General features: G+C 47.8%; 1 protein-coding gene across 3 annotated transcripts in view; it reads left to right on the top strand.

Annotated features, from left to right (window-relative positions):
* The window catches only part of LOC146798351 (cytochrome P450 2C8-like), a 489,861-nt gene that overhangs the window by 4,558 nt on the left and 465,817 nt on the right, over positions 1-19,486 (top strand). The window lies entirely within an intron of this gene.

The raw sequence follows: 19,486 nt of genomic DNA, 5'->3' as shown, positions 1-19,486 counted from the left end.
TGCACTGGGGGGGGGGTACCTATGGTACCCCCTACATTTCCCTGCACCAGGTGGCAGGCACTACGTGGTGCCTGCCAAGTAGTGCAGAGAATTGCCAACAGTGTATTTTGGATATTGCGGAGGAGTGCTCCAGCCAGTAGCACCTCCCGCAATGTTAGAGATACAAGATGCAACCGCCACGGTGGTGGTCGCATCGTAATCTCATCTGCGGTACTGCCGCCTTTCAGGCAGCCGGTCCCAAGCCACACGACGATGGCGGTCGGACAACTTCTTAGTTTTATTCCCCTTGAACAATGCTATCTTTCACTTATTGCATTAGACAGATTTAAACAATAGTATGGACTACAAAAATACAAAATGTCTGAAAGGTACACTGGAAAATGTTACCATTCACTTATTGCAGCTAATGGGTGTCCGAAAAGCAACCTAGAGGGCAACGTTTACATTCAACTTTAAATTTACCCTTATTCCACCTTGAACATTTACTTGTTAAGTTAGACAGCTTTAAACAATATTTGTGACTGCACATCACCCACAATCTAAGTTTAATTTTCAACTTTACTGTGCCCAAAAATGAGCTTTACGGACACACTTTTACTGTTGTTTTAAAAACAAATAGCATTCATTCTTAGCTCAAGCACACATTTATTACATTTGGGGAACTGCTTGCCTGTTATACACAAACTCTGTCACGTTCTGTTTCCTTTGAGATAAGAACATGTGCTTCATTCATTTTTTTTAAATGTATCTTTATTAGCATTTTTATGAACAGTGCAAGATCAATTTGTATAGTCTCGTAAACATACATGAGGTGCGTCAAAGCATTAAAAACATAGGTTGAGCAGTTTGATTACACCACATACGTATACAATAATCCAATGAACTAAACAGAGGCCCCATTTCCATATATGTTTCCTTATCCGATTCCAACCCCATGGGTTTTCTACTTGATCCATGTCATTACATTTTAAAGGCAAACTAGTTTCTGTTAATTCCCCCTTCCAACTCCCGCCCACCCTCAATTAAAAACACCCTTTCCCCGCAGTGTCTGGTGTACATCCTTTCATTATATCTCCTTGTCTTTTAGCCTTACAGTCCATGTCTACTCATTATCCAGCATGTCCTCGGTGGGTGGTCGCCCCTGTCTCTTGAGTACCTTCTGGTCCACTTCCCGCATGTGTGTTGCCACCATCCTCCTTGTGTACTTCGCTGTCCACACTATCACTTTTCACCTCTCCCACCATCGTCCTCCACGCCCGCAGATCATCCTCAAACTTTTCATCTCTCCTAGTGTGCTGCATTCTAATCACCTCGACTGTCGCCCATTCCTTCATATCTTGTACGCACTGTGCCAGTTTAGGCGGTCTATGGGCCAACCATGGTATGGCAATCCGTTGTTTTGCCAGCACCAGTCCCAGGAGGACAAACTTTCTACTAAGACTGTTATTCTTGGGTCTGGGCAGCAAACCCAGCAACACCACCCGGATCTCTCCTAATATCTCCCATCCTGTCACTCCCCGCAATGCAGTCAGGACGTCCTTCCAGTATCCTTGAAGCTCTGGGCAAGACCAGACTATGTAAACGATTGCAGCGTCAGTCTCTGCACATCTAGGACATTGCCCCGATTGCTCAGGGTAAATCTTATGTAGCATCTTGGGTGTCAGATATACCTGGTCTACGTAGTTATATTGAATTAATGTAAACCTTGTATTCAAGCTCACCTCCTTTGTGGATTTTAACCCAATCCCTTTCAGTGATGGAATCCCCAGTCAGTGCTTCCCACTTCACCTGAACTGGCAGTTCCCCGACCGCCCGTCATCCCATATCACCCGGTAGAGATGTGAAATCCATCTGCGCCCTTGGGCCATCATTATCAGGGTCTGTAACACCCTAGAGACAGGAGATTCAACTGGGAACATAGGCCACAGCTCCCTTGCCACTTGCCCTATTTTCCCATACTGTAGGAACTGTACTGGGCCTAACGCAAAGGTTTCCATTGCTCGCTCGTGTGTGATGTACTGTTTGTTGTCAATGAGGTCCCCCATTTTCTTCCAATTTTTTAAATTTTATTTTACAGAGTTTTATATAGCGCAAACTTGACCCAAAGGTATTGGGTATCAGAGCCCTTTACATAGCACCAGTTGTATTACATGAGGACACATTCATTTTTTTGTTTTGTTAGTCACGGGGAGATTAAGTGATTTGCCCAGAATCACAAGATGTTCAGCGTCATTGCCGAGACTTGAACCCAGTTCCCCAGATTCGATGTCGACCGCCCTAGCCATTAGGCCAACTCCTCTCCCCATGGTCAGGCATCCCCCTTCCCTCCACTTCTGTACCGACATGGACGTGGAAATCTGGTGAAAGGGTTGAACGACCCACAATGGCATGTCCAGGGCATACGGAGCTCTCTTCAACACTTTGTGGACTACCAATTCCCATATCCCCCCCACGTGTTGAATGATATATGAGCTAGTCAGGGGCACCTGTGCCCGCATCATTAGCAGCTTGGGCAGTTCTCTGTCTCCAAGAGTGCCTGCCAATAGGGTCTTCTCCCAGTTGTCGTTCCCATCTAACCAGTGTACCACGTGTTGTAGTTGTGAGGCCGCATAGTCAAATTCTAAACACGGGACTTCCAGACCCCCATCTTGCAAGGTTCTCTGCAGTGTGGTCAAACTGACCCATTTCAGTCCCTATAATAAATCTGTCAATAACCCGTCCAATGCAACAAAGATATGTCATGGAATCCCAAAGAAAGAGTGCTGCATCACGTATAGGCATCTAGGCAGGACCACCATTTTGGTCAGGGCTATCCTTCCCATAAGTGACAGACGCAGCTCCCGCCAAAAGCGCACCGACCCTCGCAGTCCCTCCACTACTTTACCGATGTTAAGCGCCAGATATTGTTCGGATGATTCCACCACCCTGACCCCTAGGTATCGGGGTGCCATCCTCAACCCCAGGAACCCCACCTCCGGCAGTCCCTTGTCTGGAAGTAAGGCCAGTCTCTCCAATGGGATCAATTTAGACTTCTTATCTCAAGTCAAAGAGACCTGATTCCTGTGCACTATAGCAATTGCTGTTGCATCATTATCATCACATAATACAATACATTCTCAAAAACTTATTTCAAAACTTTTTTTGTAATCAAATCACAATTTGCATTTTAATGTTCGAATATTAAAAATCTCATATTGAACATACAGCATAAACATTAATGTTTGTACAATATGTGTGTGATTCCCAATGCATTTCGGGTTTTCCGCCCTTCTTCAGGGGATTTATTTCTGAAACAGACCAAAAACGTTACTTGAAACAGACGTGCAACACTTTATCTACAAGGACGTGTAGCATTTAACTGTTTTGTTAAAGTTCATTATGCTATCATCATTAGCAAAACACATCGTGGATATAACTCCATATTCAAACCAATGTGATACCATGAATTGTCTCATGAAATGAAAAAAGAGAGAAGGATAGAGTTTGTGCACAAAATTAACCCAGAACATCTACTTCTAACTCCCATGTCTATGAACTAATCCTCAAAGTGTTAAACATGCTCACCCCATTCCAGACCTCAATAAAAACGAACACTCACTTGCATGTTTAACTCTATGAATGCTGAAAAATGAAAAGAAGGAATCTAAATTAAAACAATAAACACTTGCGTAGTAACTACTCAAAGATCACCAAATTGAGGACCGCACCTGTAAGCGCGTCGAACAATGACATCCACTCCTTCCTTATCACCGCAACTGTTAACGTCAGGTACGAACTGTTAAAAAACAGCATCTCAATCCATGAATATATAGTATCCAAGACTAATGCCTTAAACCAACACTGCTCAAGTCCAATGCTCACCATTATCCAGTTTCGCCATCTCCCGGAGTCCTCTTTCTATGCCACTGACGTTTACGCACAGACAGACGTCATCGCGTGTTGAAATACGTACCGTCCGATGGTTTCACTTGATCATCTGTTCGAATTGAATTGATAGACTCGGTTTGTCAACTGAGCTAGTTGAAGCTGGATAACGGTGAGCATTGGACTTGAGTAGTGTTGGTTTAAGGCATTAGTCTTGGATACTAGATATTCATGGATTGATATGCTGTTTTTTAACAGTTTGTACCTGACGTTAACAGTTGCGGTGATAAGGAAGGAGTTGATGTCACTGTTCGACGAGCTTACAGGTGCGGTCCTCAATTTGGTGATCTTTGAGTAGTTACTATGTGAGTGTTTATTGTTTTTATTTAGATTCCTTCTTTTCATTTTTCAGCATTCATAGAGTTGAACATGCAAGTGAATGTTCGTTTTTATTGAGGTCTGGAACGGGGTGAGCATGTTTAACAATTTGATGATTAGTCCATAGACATGGAAGTTAGAAGTAGATGTTCTGGGTTCTTTTTGTGAACAAACTCTATCCTTCTCTCTTTTGTTCGTTTAATGAGACAATTCATGGTACCACATTGGTTTGAATATGGAGTTATATCCACAATGTGTTTTGCTAATGATGAGAGCATAATGAACTTTAACAAAACAGCTAAATGCTACACGTCCTTGTAGATAAAGTGTTGCGCGTCTGTTTCAAGTAACGTTGTTGGTCTGTTTCAGAAATAAATACCCTGAGGAAGGGCGGAAAACCCGAAATGCATTGAGCATCACACAAATATTGTACAAACATTAATGCTTATGCTGTATGTTCAATATGAGATTTTGAATATTCGAACATTGAAATAGAAATGGTGATTTGATTACAAAAAAGTTTTGAAAAAACTTTTTGGAGAATGTATTGTATTATGTGATGATAATGATGCAACAGCAATTGCTATAGTGCACAGGTATCAGGTCTCTTTGACTTGAGATAAGGTGTATAATTGCAGGCGTGTTTAGGCTACACGCTTTTTTCTGTGGCACGCACGGAAAAATAGGTCTAAAAGTAGAATTTTATTAGAATAGGTGTGTGTTAGACCTGGCACCATTGGCGTGGGTCACCCTTCCATTTTTGTCTGTGCCTCAATGTATTTTTGTGCTGGTGTTAGCTGCTCAGGGCACTGTGCCACTGCCATCCAGTGCCACAGTGCAAGGGCTCCCTGTCGGAAAATGTATTATGTGAATTGACTTCCATGTTTGGCTTATTTGGTTTTTATCAGTCCCTAGTAGAGTGCACCAGGGGTGCCAAGGGCTTGTATATCCAAATGCTGCTAGTGGGCTTGCAGCACTGGTTGTGCCACCCACAGAAGCAGCGGGGTAAAATGTGTCTAAGGTCTGCCATTGCAGAACCTGCATACAGTCTGGTACTGTTATGCTGACTGGGCAAGTGTCCCCACTTGCCAGTCCCTAAACCTTCCCTTACCTTCCTGTTAGTCACCCCTATGGTAGGCCCTAGGGCAGGGTGCATTGTAAGGCTAAGGTAGGACATGCCCTGAAGTGTGTGGCATGTCCTAATAGTGAATTACAGCCATTTTCGTTTTTCACTATTGTAAGGCTACCTGCTCTCCATAGGCCAGAATGGGCTGCTAGATTATAACACTCTATAATCCTAGCAGGCTCAGGAAGCATGGTTGAAATTCATGTTTAGTATGCCTGAACTCAGAATAATGAAATACATCTTTTAGCAAAGGTTATTTTAATATCCTGGGTTTGCAAATGCTACTTTTAGAAAGTTAGCCTTTGCGTGCCTAACCATTTCAGTCCGCCTCTGCAGGGGGGGGGCTAGCTTCTTTGTGTGTAGCTTGAGTGACAGGGCTGGGAAGTTCCAGGAGACAGGCCTGGGCTACCAGGTGGTGAATAGAGAGATTACACCAAGATGGGTGGGAGGAGTGCACCTTGACTCTGAATAGGGCCATGTTCTGCCACCACAATGCTGGCTCCACCCCCTGGGGAGCGTCTGATGTCTCTGCCCTACCTGCTGAAAGAAGAAGCCAGAGTCCCAACAACAAAGTGCTCCTCACTGAAAAGAACTGGACTGGGATTATGCAAAGGTCCCCCTGGCCTCTAAAGACAAAAGAAACTTGGTATAAATGTAGGAGCCCTGCTCCTAAGAAATCAGATCCTGATTGAACCACAAAGAAACTCTGCCTGACTAGAAGGACCTGGAAGAAGCTGAAGGAGGAGTAACTTTCCCTGACCGGGGGGATTGGCCTGCAGTTGGTGCCTTGCTGAGAAAGGAGATGAAAAGACTAAGAGAGACTTTGCACTTTGTTTCAACAATCTCAAAGGGCTTAGAAGAAGAGATTGCCCCCTGAACTGAGTCCCAGGACCATTGGACTCATCTGCCTTCCAAAACTGAGTTGCCTGGACAATTCTTGCTTGTTTCCCGCTGGATTTGGCCCCAGTACGACTCGTACTCCATCCGCCGCGAAGCCGTGTCTTTGCCGCCCGGCACCGTGTGTCTATGCTGATTTAAAAGCGTTAGTACACGCCGTATCCCTCCCGGCCGCATCGCACCTAACCTTACCCGCCGATTCGAGTTGTACAGCCCTGGCTGCCGAACCCTGTACGCTGAACACAAGCTTCGTTGTCCCGCAGGTACGGTCCGTACGCTGCTAACGTACTGCACCGTGCCGTGCTCAGAGCCGAGACGCCGCATCGCACCGATCCTCCCCGTACGCTGTACGGCGCCGAGAAGTGTTGCCGCCTATCTGCACCGAAGGTACGGTTCGAACGCCGAACACCACGGACTCTGCAAGCCGATCCGGGCCATCCGCACCTATCCCTGAAGGTCCCGTACCAACGCCGCGTCATGACGCCGTGACCCGACCAGCATCTGAATACGCTGTCGAGCTACGACCCGGACCCATCGACTTGTCCCGCACTGTCCGTCGCGGACCCCACAAAACCAAGGTACTTTGTTCTGTTCACACCGCAGCATGCACGCTACGGACCCCGGAGTCCGCAATGATTGTTTGACTCGTACTTTCATTGTTTTTAATGCCAACGAGTCGCACATCTAGGTACGAACCGTACAGAGCCTGAAAAGAAGCGTAATTGACTAAAAGAAGCCTATTTTTGTATTTTAAGCCTTTCTACAAGAACATTGAACTTTGAAATAATACTGTGGTCATTTCTAATCGTTATTCTGGTCTTGTGCTAAGCCTTATATAAAGAAAACTATTTTTGATACAACCTTGACTGGTGTCCATTCGTGGTGTGTCATTGTATTACTGTATGTGTTCACAAATGCTTAACCTATGACGCCCTGAGAATAGTCTTGACTGCTTGCCCCACACTACATAAAGGGTGAGCAGGGGTTATTTGAAAGGGTGATCCCCTTAGCCTGGCTTAGAAGTAAGAGTCCCTGCTTGTCACAAGTGCATACCTGTACCAACCAGAGATTCCCAATAATTCTAACATTGGTTGTCAGCGGTGAGGATTTGAATTTGCATTTGTGATTCATGTACAGTGATTGAGTGAACACCACGTAGTGAGTTCAGACCGATAACGCAGCCACACAGTATTGATTTTTGTTTTTGCTCAAGAATCTCCACTTTAAGAAACCATGCCTAGCTCAGTCAATGGAGGCAGGACGGCCTCTATATTCTCTGGGGTTGATGACATCGATTGGGAGGAGAAGGCACTGCTGAGGTGCACAAGTGAAGTCTTTAAAGGATACCTCGCCAAGTATAGAATTAACCAAACTGGATTGAAAAACAAGGAGCAGTATACCAAGGCGCTGAGGGCCTGGTACGAATCCAAGTTCCCAGAGAATGTGCTGAAGGTGATACCCCCAGAAGGTGCTTCTGAGCCTGGCAGAGGCCTGTCGCCAGAGGAGATGGCCGACAGGATTGCTGCAAGAGCACATGAAGTGGAGATGGCAAAACTTTAAATGGAAATGGAAAGACAAAGGCTGGCCATGGAGCATGAGGTAAAAATGAGGGAGTTGGATCTCAAGGCCAAGAGTTTAGACCGCTCTCCCTCTGGTGGCAGCAATTTAACAGAGTCAAGGGTGCACATTCCTAAAGATGTAGTGAAAGAGTATTACAAGCAGGATGATATTGGGTAGTGGTTCAGGGCCTATGAAGTAGCCATGTCCTCCCACCGGGTCCCTGAGAGAGATTGGGGAGCGGGGTTGTGGGGAAGGTTCCTGAGTGAGGGGCGGGACACACTGCTGGATCTCCCCTCTGATGTCACCACATCCTATCCACACATGAAGGAAGCTCTGATTACAAGGTATGGGTTAACTCCTGAATTGTACAGGCAGAGATTTAGGGAATGCACCAAGAAACCTGGTACCACTTATGTAGAATATGTGACTTTTTTTTCCAGAGCGCTAGATGGTTGGGTGAAGGGTAGCAAAGTAAATGATTACCAAGGGCTGTTTGATCTAATTGCATGGGAGCACTTGTCTGATAATTGTTTTCCTGAGCTACGCCAGCACCTGATCGACAGCAAGCTGACTAACCCTAGGAAGCCTGCTGAGGAGGCGGACCGCTGGATTAGCACCAGGGTCCACAAGGGTCCCGTGGGAGGCCCCGCCAAAGGTGGTCAGGGTCCCCAGCAGAAGAGTGGGGGGACAAGGGTAAACAGAGGGAGTTCTACAGAGGGCCCCAAAGTAATTCCCAGGGGAACCAAGGGAAAGGTTCTCAGCCACCCCCACCCCCGATGCAGACCAGGGCCCCGACAGGTAACCCTGTTCAAAGAGGGCCCCCCAGATGTTACAAGTGTAACAACCTGGGGCACTATTCCATGGATCCCAAGTGCCCCATGTTTGTTAAACCAGCACCCCCTGGTGCTCCACCCCCCGGGCAGGTGGCTAGTGTAGCCTTTGGGAGGGAGGTAGATGTCCAAGGGGAGGGGGATCCCGTACAGATGACCCTAGTCTCATTAGGAGACAGTGAGATGGTCGCTGAGGCCCAACTGCCCCCAATACTCAAAAGTATGGGCAGTGGGTGACCATAAATGGCCAAAGGGTGGGGGCTCTTAGAGATACAGGAGCCAGTGTGACTGCTGTCCAGCAACACCTGGTGTCTCAAGAGCAGGTTGTCCCACACGCATTCTGCCGTGTTGTCAACGCCGACAACACAGAGAGTTGGTGTCCAATGGCTCAGGTTCCCTTTGAGTGGGGGGGGTCTCTGGTACTCTGCAAGTGGCTGTGAGAGGGGCAATGCCTGTTGATTGTCTTTTAGGTAATGATTTCGAGAGCTCCCCTTGGGAAAAGGTGGAGAAGACGACTCACCTGCGGATGGTGGGTTTACCTGATTGGGCGTGCGTGACCACCTGGTCGATGGCAGCCAGTAGGGGTGTTAAAGGGACACTGGAGCCTGAAGGAGAGGCCCAGGAACCGGCCTTAGGGAGAGGGCGCAGGAGGCACGTGAAACCGGCTCCTAAGGTTCCCACGGCCCAGGAGGAAGCAGACCTTGAGGGGGATGCCCTGGAGCCTACCGGGGAACAGATAGCCGAACTGGGGACCTGCCTGAGCTGACCCATTGGCAGCAAGAAGGAGGCCCCACCAGGGAGGAATTCTGCAGGGAGCAGAAGGAGGGCCCCTCTCTAGTGGGTATGCGGCAGCAGGCTGCAGCCCAGGCCAATGGTCATCAGTCCGGCACTCACTTAATCTACTGGGAGAACGACCTCCTGTACTCAGAGCCTAAGGTTGTTGAACCTGGGTCAGCCCGTGCGCTGGTGGTACCCCAGAAGTTCAGAGCCTTCTTACTGGGGCTGGCTCACGACGTTCCGTTAGCAGGGCATTTGGGGCAGGACAAGACCTTCGAAAGGCTTGTCACCCACTTTTATTGGCCTCAAATGCGCAGGAGTTCTGACACTCACTGCAGGACATGCCAGACTTGCCAGGCAAGTGGTAAGAGTGGAAGGAAGCTGAGGGCTCCACTCCAACCTTTCCCTGTGGTCAGTACCCCATTCCAGCGAGTGGGGATTGACATTGTGGGGCCACTGGACCCCAAGACAGCCAAGGGCAACAGGTTTATCCTGGTCTTGGTGGACCATGCCACCCGGTACCCTGAAGCCATCCCTCTGAGGACAGTGACGGCCCCCGTGGTGGGACAGGCACTGATGGGAATTTTCTCACGAGTAGGATTCCCTCTAGAGGTGATGTCTGACAGGGGGACAGATTTCATATCGAAATATATGAAATCCCTGTGGCAAGAGTGTGGTGTGACGTACAAGTTCACCACCCCTTACCATCCCCAAGGAAACGGGTTGGTTGAGCGTTTCAACCTAACCCTGAAAGGCATGATTATGGGTCTTGAGGAACCCATGAGGCGTAAGTGGGACGTCCTCTTACCATGCCTTCTCTTTGCGTACCGTGAGGTGCCACAAAAGTCTCTGGGGTTCAGTCCCTTTGAGCTTTTGTATGGCCACCCAGTACGAGGACCTCTTAGTCTGGTCAAGGAAGGCTGGGAGGAATCTCCCAGGAAACCTCCCCAGAATGTATGCAGTTACATGCTGGCTTTCCGGAACCAGACTAGGCGTTTCAGGCAACTTGCTGAGGCAAACCTGCAAGCCAGCCAGGAGGAAATGAAGCGGTGGTATGACCAGAATGCCACTCTGGTTGAGCTTCAACCTGGTCAAAAGGTATGGGTCCTGGCCCCTGTGGAGCCTTGTGCAATCCAGGACAAGTGGACAGGACCCTTTGAGATTGTGGAGCGCAACAGTTCTGTCACCTACTTGGCGGACTTGCAGTCTCCGAGGAACCCCTTGAGGGTCCTCCATGTCAATCGACTGAAGCCCCACTTGGAGAGGTCCGAAGTGGGCATGCTCTTGGCCACCGATGATGGGACGGAGGAGGAGTCTGAGCCTCTTCCTGACCTCCTGGTAGCCTCAGAGCGAGACGGGTCAGTGGATGGAGTTAACCTCTCACCCACCCTGACCCCTGAGCAACAGGATGACTGCCGCCAGCTGCTGGGGCAGTTTCCTGACCTGTTCTCCCTGGTTCCTGGTATCACAGATTGGTGCGTCCATGATGTGGATACAGGAGACAGCTTACCTGTGAAGCACAAGGCTTACAGGGTAACTGACAGGGTCAGAGCCTGCATCAAAGAGGAGGTCTCAAAGATGCTTGCTCTTGGGGTGGTTGAGTCCTCCAGCAGTCCTTGGGCCAGCCCAGTGGTCTTGGTCCCAAAGGCTGTCTCGCCGGGTGCCACACCCGAACTCCGGTTCTGTGTGGACTACAGAGGACTCAACTCAGTCACGAAGACTGACGCGCACCCCATCCCCAGAGCTGACGAGCTCATCGATCGGTTAGGGGCTGCCCGGTACCTCAGCACGTTTGATTTAACGTCTGGGTACTGGTAGATCGCCTTGACTGATGGGGCCAAAAAGAGGTCCGCATTCTCCACACCAGATGGGCATTTCCAGTTCTGGGTTATACCATTTGGGATGAAGAATGCCCCTGCCACCTTCCAGAGGTTGGTCAACCAGGTGTTGGCTGGGCTGACCGAGTTCAGCGCCACATACCTGGATGACATCGCAGTGTTCAGTGGCACATGGAAGGAACACCTGCAACATCTCTGGGAAGTGTTGATGGCACTGCGCAAGACAGGCCTCACGATCAAGGCAAGCAAGTGTCAGATCGGGCAGGGTTCCGTGGTGTACTTGGGACACCAAGTAGGGAGCGGCCAGGTGGCGCCCCTACAACCCAAGATTGAAACCATCCTGGCTTGGGAGCCCCCAAAGACCCAGACGGAGGTGAGGGCCTTTTTAGGACTCACAGGGTACTACAGGAGGTTTGTCAAGGGGTATGGCAGCATCGTTGCCCCCTTGACAGAGCTGACTTCGAAGAAGCAGCCCAGAAAAGTGATATGGACTGACACCTGTCAGAAGGCCTTTGACACTCTGAAAACTGCCATGTGCACGGCGCCCGTGCTCTTGGCTCCTGACTTCTCCTAAGAATTCCTTGTGCAGACAGATGCATCAGAGCATGGTGTAGGGGCTGTTCTCTCACAGATCACTGAGGAGGGCTTTGACCAACCCGTAGCCTTCATCAGTAGGAGGTTACTTCCCCGGGAACAAAAGTGGAGTGCGATTGAGCGCTAAGCATGCGCTGTGGTCTGGGCATTTAAGAAGCTAAGACCCTACTTGTTTGGGTCTCACTTCCGGGTTCAAACAGACCACAGGCCCCTCAGATGGTTGATGCAGATGAGGGGTGAGAATCCTAAGTTGTTGAGGTGGTCCATTTCCCTACAGGGGATGGATTTCACGGTGGAACATCGCCCCGGTACAGACCACGCCAACGCTGATGGTCTTTCCAGATTTTTCCGCCTTAGTGATGAGAACTCCCTGGGGTAGGGTTGTTCTACCCACATTTCAGCTGGAGGGGACACGTGGTAGACCTGGCACCATTGGCGTGGGTCACCCTTCCATTTTGTCTGTGCCTCAATGTATTTTTGTGCTGGTGTTAGCGGCTCAGGGCACTGTGCCACTGCCATCCAGTGCCACAGTGCAAGTGCTCCCTGTGGGAAAATATATTATGTGAATTGAATTCCATGTTTGGCTTATTTGGTTTACTATCAGTCCCTAGTAGAGTGCACCAGGGGTGCCAAGGGCTTGTATATCCAAATGCTGCTAGTGGGCTTGCAGCACTGATTGTGCCAACCACAGAAGCAGCGGGGTAAAATGTGTCTAAGGTCTGCCATTGCAGAACCTGCATACAGTCTGGTACTGTTATGCTGACTGGGCAAGTGTCCCCACTTGCCAGTCCCTAAACCTTCCCTTACCTTCTTGTTAGTCACCCCCATGGTAGGCCCTAGGGCAGGGTGCATTGTAAGGATAAGGTAGGACATGCCCTGAAGTGTGTGGCATGTCCTAATAGTGAATTACAGCCATTTTCGTTTTTCACTATTGTAAGGCTACCTGCTCTCCATAGGCCAGAATGGGCTGCTAGATTATAACACTCTATAATCCTAGCAGGCTCAGGAAGCATGGTAGAAATTCATGTTTAGTATGCCTGAACTCAGAATAATAAAATACATCTTTTAGCAAAGGTTATTTTAATATCCTGGGTTTGTAAATGCTAATTTTAGAAAGTTAGCCTTTGCGTGCCTAACCATTTCAGTTCGCCTCTGGAGGGGGGGCTAGTTTCTTTGTGTGTAGCTTGAGTGACAGGGCTGGAAAGTTCCAGGAGACAGGCTGGGGCTAGCAGGTGGTGAATAGAGAGATTACACAAGGATGGGTGGGAAGAGTGCACCTTGACTCTGAATAGGGCCGTGCTCTGCCACCACAAAGCTGGCTCCACCCCCTGGGGAGCATCTGATGTCTCTGCCCTACCTGCTGAAAGAAGAAGCCAGAGTATCAACAACAAAGTGCTCCTCACTGAAAAGAACTGGACTGGGATTATGCAAAGGCCCCCCTGGCCTGTAAAGACAAAAGAAACTTGGTATAAATGTAGGAGCCCTGCTCCTAAGAAATCAGATCCTGATTGAACCACGAAGAAACTCTGCCTGACTAGAAGCACCTGGAAGAAGCTGAAGGAGGAGTAACTTTCCCTGACCTGGGGGATTGGCCTGCAGTTGGTGCCTTGCTGAGAAAGGAGAGGAAAAGACTAAGAGACACTTTGCACTTTGTTTCAACAATCTCCAAGGGCTTGGAAGAAGAGCTTGCCCCTGAGCTGAGTCCCAGGACCATTGGACTCATCTGCCTTCCAAAACTGAGTTGCCTGGACAATTCTTGCTTGTTTCCCGCTGGATTTGGCCCCAGTACGACAGGTACTCCATCCACCGCGAAGCCGTGTCTTTGCCGCCCGGCACCGTGTGTCTACGCTGATTTAAAAGTGTTAGTACGCGCCGTATCCCTCCGGCCGCATTGCACCTAACCTTCCCCGCCGATTCCAGTTGTACAACCCTGGCTGCCGAACCCTGTACGCTGAACACAAGCTTCGTTGTCCCGCAGGTACGGTCCGTACGCTGCTAACGTACTGCACCGTGCCGTGCTCAGAGCTGAGATTCCGCATCGCACCGATCCTCCCCGTACGCTGTACGGCGCCGAGAAGTGTCGCCGCCTATCCGCACCGAAGGTACGGCTCGAACGCCGAACACCACGAACTCTGCAGGCCGATCCGGGCCATCCGCACGTATCCCTGAAGGTCCCGTACCAACGCCGCGTCCCGACGCCGCCACCCGACCAGCATCTGAATACGCTGCTGAGCTACAATCCGGACCCATCGACTTGTCGCGCACTGTCCGCCGCGGACCCCACAATACCAAGGTACTTTGTTCTGTTCACACCGCAGCGTGCACGCTACGGACTCCGGAGTCCGCAACAATTGTTTGACTCGTACTTTCATTGTTTTTAATGCCAACGAGTCGCACATCCAGGTACAAACCGTACAGAGCCTGAAAAGAAGCGTAATTGACTAAAAGGAGCTTATTTTTGTATTTTAAGCCTTTCTACAAGAACATTGAACTTTGAAATAATACTGTGGTCATTTCTAATCGTTATTCTGGTCATGTGCTAAGCCTTATATAAAGAAAACTATTTTTGATACAACCTTGACTGGTGTTCATTTGTGGTGTGACTGCTTGCGCCACACTACCTAAAGGGTGAGCAGGGGTTATTTGAAAGGGTGATCCCCTTATCCTGACTTAGAAGTAAGAGTCCCTGCTTGTCACAAGTGTATACCTGTGCCAACCACAGATTCCCAATTCTAACAGTGTGCTTCACTTATTTAAAAAATAATCAATTTAGACTTCCCACGGTTGATCCGTACACCCCAACACATGGCCAAACCTCTCCAGGGCACCCAGCAAAATTGGTATTGCATAAGTAGGCTCCCGGATGTACACTAAAGTGTCGTCTGCATACATGGACACCACATGGTTGATCTCACCTAACATAATCCCAATAGCTTCCAACTCTCCTCCCAAGCCCACCACTAGGGGCTCCACTGCAATAGCAAAAAGTAGTTGCGATAATGGGCATCCCTGTCTGGTACCACGTTGCAGCCGAAAAGCCCACAACACCAACCATCCCACTCTATTCGTGGCCCTGGGTTCCAAGTACAGCAAACGCACCCATTGCAAGAATTGTTCTCCTACCCCCATTGCCCGCAATACTTCCCAGAGGTATTCCCACCCCACGGAGTCGAACGCCTGTTCGATATCTATCAGTGCGCACAAATAGGAGCTCTAGAGGGAAGAAAAACCAGGTCGCCCTCCACTCAACAATAAATCATAAAACACAAAGACCTGGTCTATAAGGCACCTCTTTTTAGGCCAAACAATTTAGAACGGAGGTAGGGATTCATAAAATGTAAATGTAATATACTCCTCTCTTTTCCATAACGAGGTAGTAACCAACCGTTCTTTTGCCTTCAAGTTAAAATAAAAAACGTTTTGGCAAATGGCAGTCACCACGTTTTTTTAAATATAATACATCACCATACAAAGGAATTTGTGAAAGGTGCAAGAAAAGAACTTAGAAAAAAGGAACTTTTAAAAAAATTTGAAAAGGCAAGATGACCCCTCACGTCGCACCACCAAACGAGCTCACTGGTTGGTACTCACCAGTTTTGCCCACTATTATCATCATCGGTAGTCATCTTGTCTTGAAAAATAAATGTAGTGTCCAAATCAAAAAAAGTTAAGTGCTGTGAAGTGAAAAGATCACATCCCACGATGCGACCCTGTGAAGTTAAAATTGAAAAAGTTGCACTTTACTCGAAACCAACTGTATTATTCTGATGTGCACTCATTCAAATTAAAAGCGGTTGCTTGTCATGCATACCGTTTCATACTGCGTCGACATGTTTCATTGCCACAATAATTTTAGGGCAAATTCTTCAGGGCAAACAAAGTCGTCTGCCACCAGTACTGGACACTCAAGTCACTTTTTCCGGGGACTGCCAAATGTAAAAACAGAGAAAGGACACACCCCATTGCTCTCAAATCCTCCCTTCATGCAAAGGAACCTTATAATGCATTTATCTTTAATCTGGAGTTTGTATTTACTCTAGGTGAGCCACTTTTCTGCGTACCAGCTCTATCTTTTTAGGTCACACAAGAGGCTCCATCTGTGAGTCCTCTCGGTTGATTTAACATTCAGCTGTAATGTCAATCTGTGAGCGATGGATATGTTGTTAAAAAATGGTATGATGTTGAGAAAGATAGAGAAACCCCACAATTGGGCCCAAGGAGTTCCCTTTATACACAGTGGTCCCTTTCATCCACACAAATCCACGAGGGTGAACCCCCTTTGGTATTTGTTTAAAATGAATCCATCACACAATGCCAACAAATTGCCATTACTTTTTAGAACAATGCACATTTGTAGCCTGCCATCAATTGTCAAGATAAAACCTCTCTCGTTCATCATTACTTTAAAACAAAACACGTTTTAGTGTGTCACCGCTTGTCAATTGTCAAAATGAAGCCTCACATGTTCGTCATTACTTTAAGAACCCTGCCTCTCGGAAGTTCAAATACGAGGCTCCCGGTCGGAAGAGACATACGGATGAGAATACGAACTCCGTGAGGCCCCGAGCAGTAAGGTGTATGATAGAGGTAGTACGAGGACACAGGATAATGCAAGAAGTTTTATCCTGATAAGCGGGGGCACGATGCAAGTGTGTATTGCGTGTTTGTTGGTCTTCTTAAAAAAGTTAAAAAGTAATGATGAGAGATGAATGCGAGAGGCTTCACCCTGCCAAGCGGTGACATGCTGAAAACGTGCATGGTTCTAAAAGTAATGACGAACACGTGAGGCTTCATTTTGACAATGCACAAAAATTCAGTAACATGAGTCTGGAAGATTGAAACGCAGTCAACAGTCTACAGAACAACCATTCGCTCATGATAAAATCAGCCGATAAGGGTGGGGCGGTGGTTGTGATGAATTCTAGTGACTATGATGCTGAAGTGACCAGATTGTTGGGGATGCGTAACAATTACCATCCTCTCAATCGTGACCCGTTGAATGAAATACAAAAGATCATTCAAAAGATGGTAGGAATTGCGAAAGAAAATAAATGGATAACAGCGAAGGAAGCAGAGTTCCTTATTAACAACAAGCCCAGGACCCACGCTTTCTACATTCTTCCTAAGATTCATAAGCCTCAACGACCTCCCCCCGGCCGACCAATTGTGTCGGGGATTCAATCAGTCTTGGAACCTCTGTCACAATTTGCTGATTTCTTTCTTAAAGAATCGGTAATAAAACAACAGTTTTTTAATCAAAGACACAACGGAGATCGTAAACATTTTGGAAGGCTTACAGTTCGATCCCGGGTGTGAACTTTTGGTCACAATTGACATCGAATCACTTTGCACTTGCATACCCCAGGATGCCACGCTGGTGGCAGCAGCACGGGCCATGGGGGAACAAGAGTGGTTCTATGATGCACCACAGTCTGTTGTACTGCAATGTATTGAACTTACGTTGACCCGTAATTATTTCAGTTATAAAGATAAGCTGTATCTGCAAACCACAGGAACATCTATGGGCGCAACCATGGCGCCCAGCCTGACCTCCATTTATGTAGGTGCAAAAACAACAGTTGATGGACAGAATGCAGAACAATGTCATACATTCACCCCAGTACAGAGATCTGGGCCTAAATCCATCGTTTTTTTGCTCACCATGCCATTCCAGTTTGAACCCAGCCATATGCAAATCAGTCTTGACCCTGTGCCTCATGGGAACAGTCCAGCCTGAACTGCCAAGCCAGGTCCTCCCTGGACTGGAACCAAGCATCCTAGGACTGGTTTCAGGGTTTCACCCCTCTTCAGCCAGTATAGCTTGATTCCAGTGGCATGGAGAGCACGGGACTCACATCTGAGCATTCCCGTCCCACTCGGGGTGACAAATGCAAAAACAACAGTTGATGGACAGAATGCAGAACAATGTCATACATTCACCCCAGTACAGAGATCTGGGCCTAAATCCATCATTTTGTTGCTCACCATGCCATTCCAGTTTGAACCCAGCCATATGCAAATCAGTCTTGACCCTGTGCCTCATGGGAACAGTCCAGCCCGCACTGCCAAGCCAGGTCCTCCCTGGACTGGAACCAAGCATCCTAGGACCGGTTTCGGAGCTTCACGTGGGTCCCTTGCTCACTTTGCCACTGGATTCAAGATAGCCTGGCTGATGAGGGTTATGAACCCGAAACAGGTCCCAGGATGCTTGTTTCCGGTCCAGGGAAGACATTACTTGGTAGTTCGGGCTGGACTGTTCCCATGAGGCACAGGGTCAGACTGATTTGCATATGGCCATGTCTGAACTGGGGTGGTGGAGTGAGCTAAAGAATGATGATGGATTAAACGCAGATCAGTTGACTGGGGGTGAGTGTTTGATTTGCTCAAGTGCTCCGTCCATCATCCCCTTTGGTATCGCTCTGCATTTATGTAGGCCAGTTCGAAGAGCACATCGTCTATCATCAGTCCAATCCTTCCAGAGGAATTTGCGCCTCTGGAAGCGGTATATAGACGATGTGCTTTGCATCTGGTCTGGTGGAGAGGATATCCTTTTGGAGTTCCTTAAGTGGCTGAATCAGCAAGATCCTAGCATGAGGGTTACATGGACATATAGCAGCCAAAAAGCTGTATACTTGGATATGGAAATTTGGGTGAATGGGGAGTCTTTGTGTACTTGCGTTCATCAAAAGTCTACAGACAGAAACTCCCTTTTACTGTATCAATCATACCACCCTAGGGCATTAAGGGACAGTCTGCCGGTGGGCCAGTTTCTGCAATACCGCAGAAACTGTTCCACCACTGCCACATACCTGGAACAATCAGAGGAGCTGTGTGAAAAACTAAGGCAGAGGAATTATCCTCAAAAAGTAATCAGACAGGCAAAGAAAAGGGCTCTGAATACTCCTCGCAGTGTCCTCTTGGAGAAGAATGAAAGATCTAAAGATGAGTGTGTCCCAGTGGTGATGACTTTCGACCCGTTGGCAACTCGGGTCAGACAATCAATACGTAAACACTGGTCATTGTTGTCTACTAATGATTTTAAGATGCCGCCACCGAGATTTGCTTTCAAAAGGTCAAGTAATCTTAAGGATAAACTAGTTCATACCCGGATGAGACCTTCACAGAAATCAAATGATACCACTGTCCCACAGGGACATTATCCCTGCGGGACATGTTCGGTTTGTGGCCTTACCAAGAAAATTCTGGCAAGTTGTGGTATTTGACACGATTTAGTAATTGCAATACCATGAATGTAGTTTATCGGTTGACATGCCAATGCGGACTGCATTATATAGGGCTTACCACCAGAAAATTTAAGATCAGGGTACAGGAACATTTGAGCACGATCAGGACAGGAAAGCTAACTACCAAACTAGTACAACACTGCAAAAACACACTTTCACTTGTGTAATACTAGAAAAAGTAGTGGGAGATCCACAGAATATTGATGGAGTGTTGGCCTCAAAAGAAGCCCGTTGGATTTTTCAGGAGAAGAGTGATCAGATTGGGCTCAATGATTCTATAGAATGGAATATGGTCAGATGATAAGCTCCATTCTAGATCTTCACTGACGGAATGACTACTCTTTGGTGTCCTTGAGTGCAGTTTGTCACCCTTGATTA

The sequence above is a fragment of the Triturus cristatus genome, chromosome 9 (assembly GCF_964204655.1).
Source record: "Triturus cristatus chromosome 9, aTriCri1.1, whole genome shotgun sequence".
NCBI classification, from domain to species: Eukaryota; Metazoa; Chordata; class Amphibia; order Caudata; family Salamandridae; genus Triturus; species Triturus cristatus.
The sequence above is the reverse complement of the archived record's forward strand: the minus strand, read 5'-3'. Positions and strand labels throughout refer to the sequence as shown.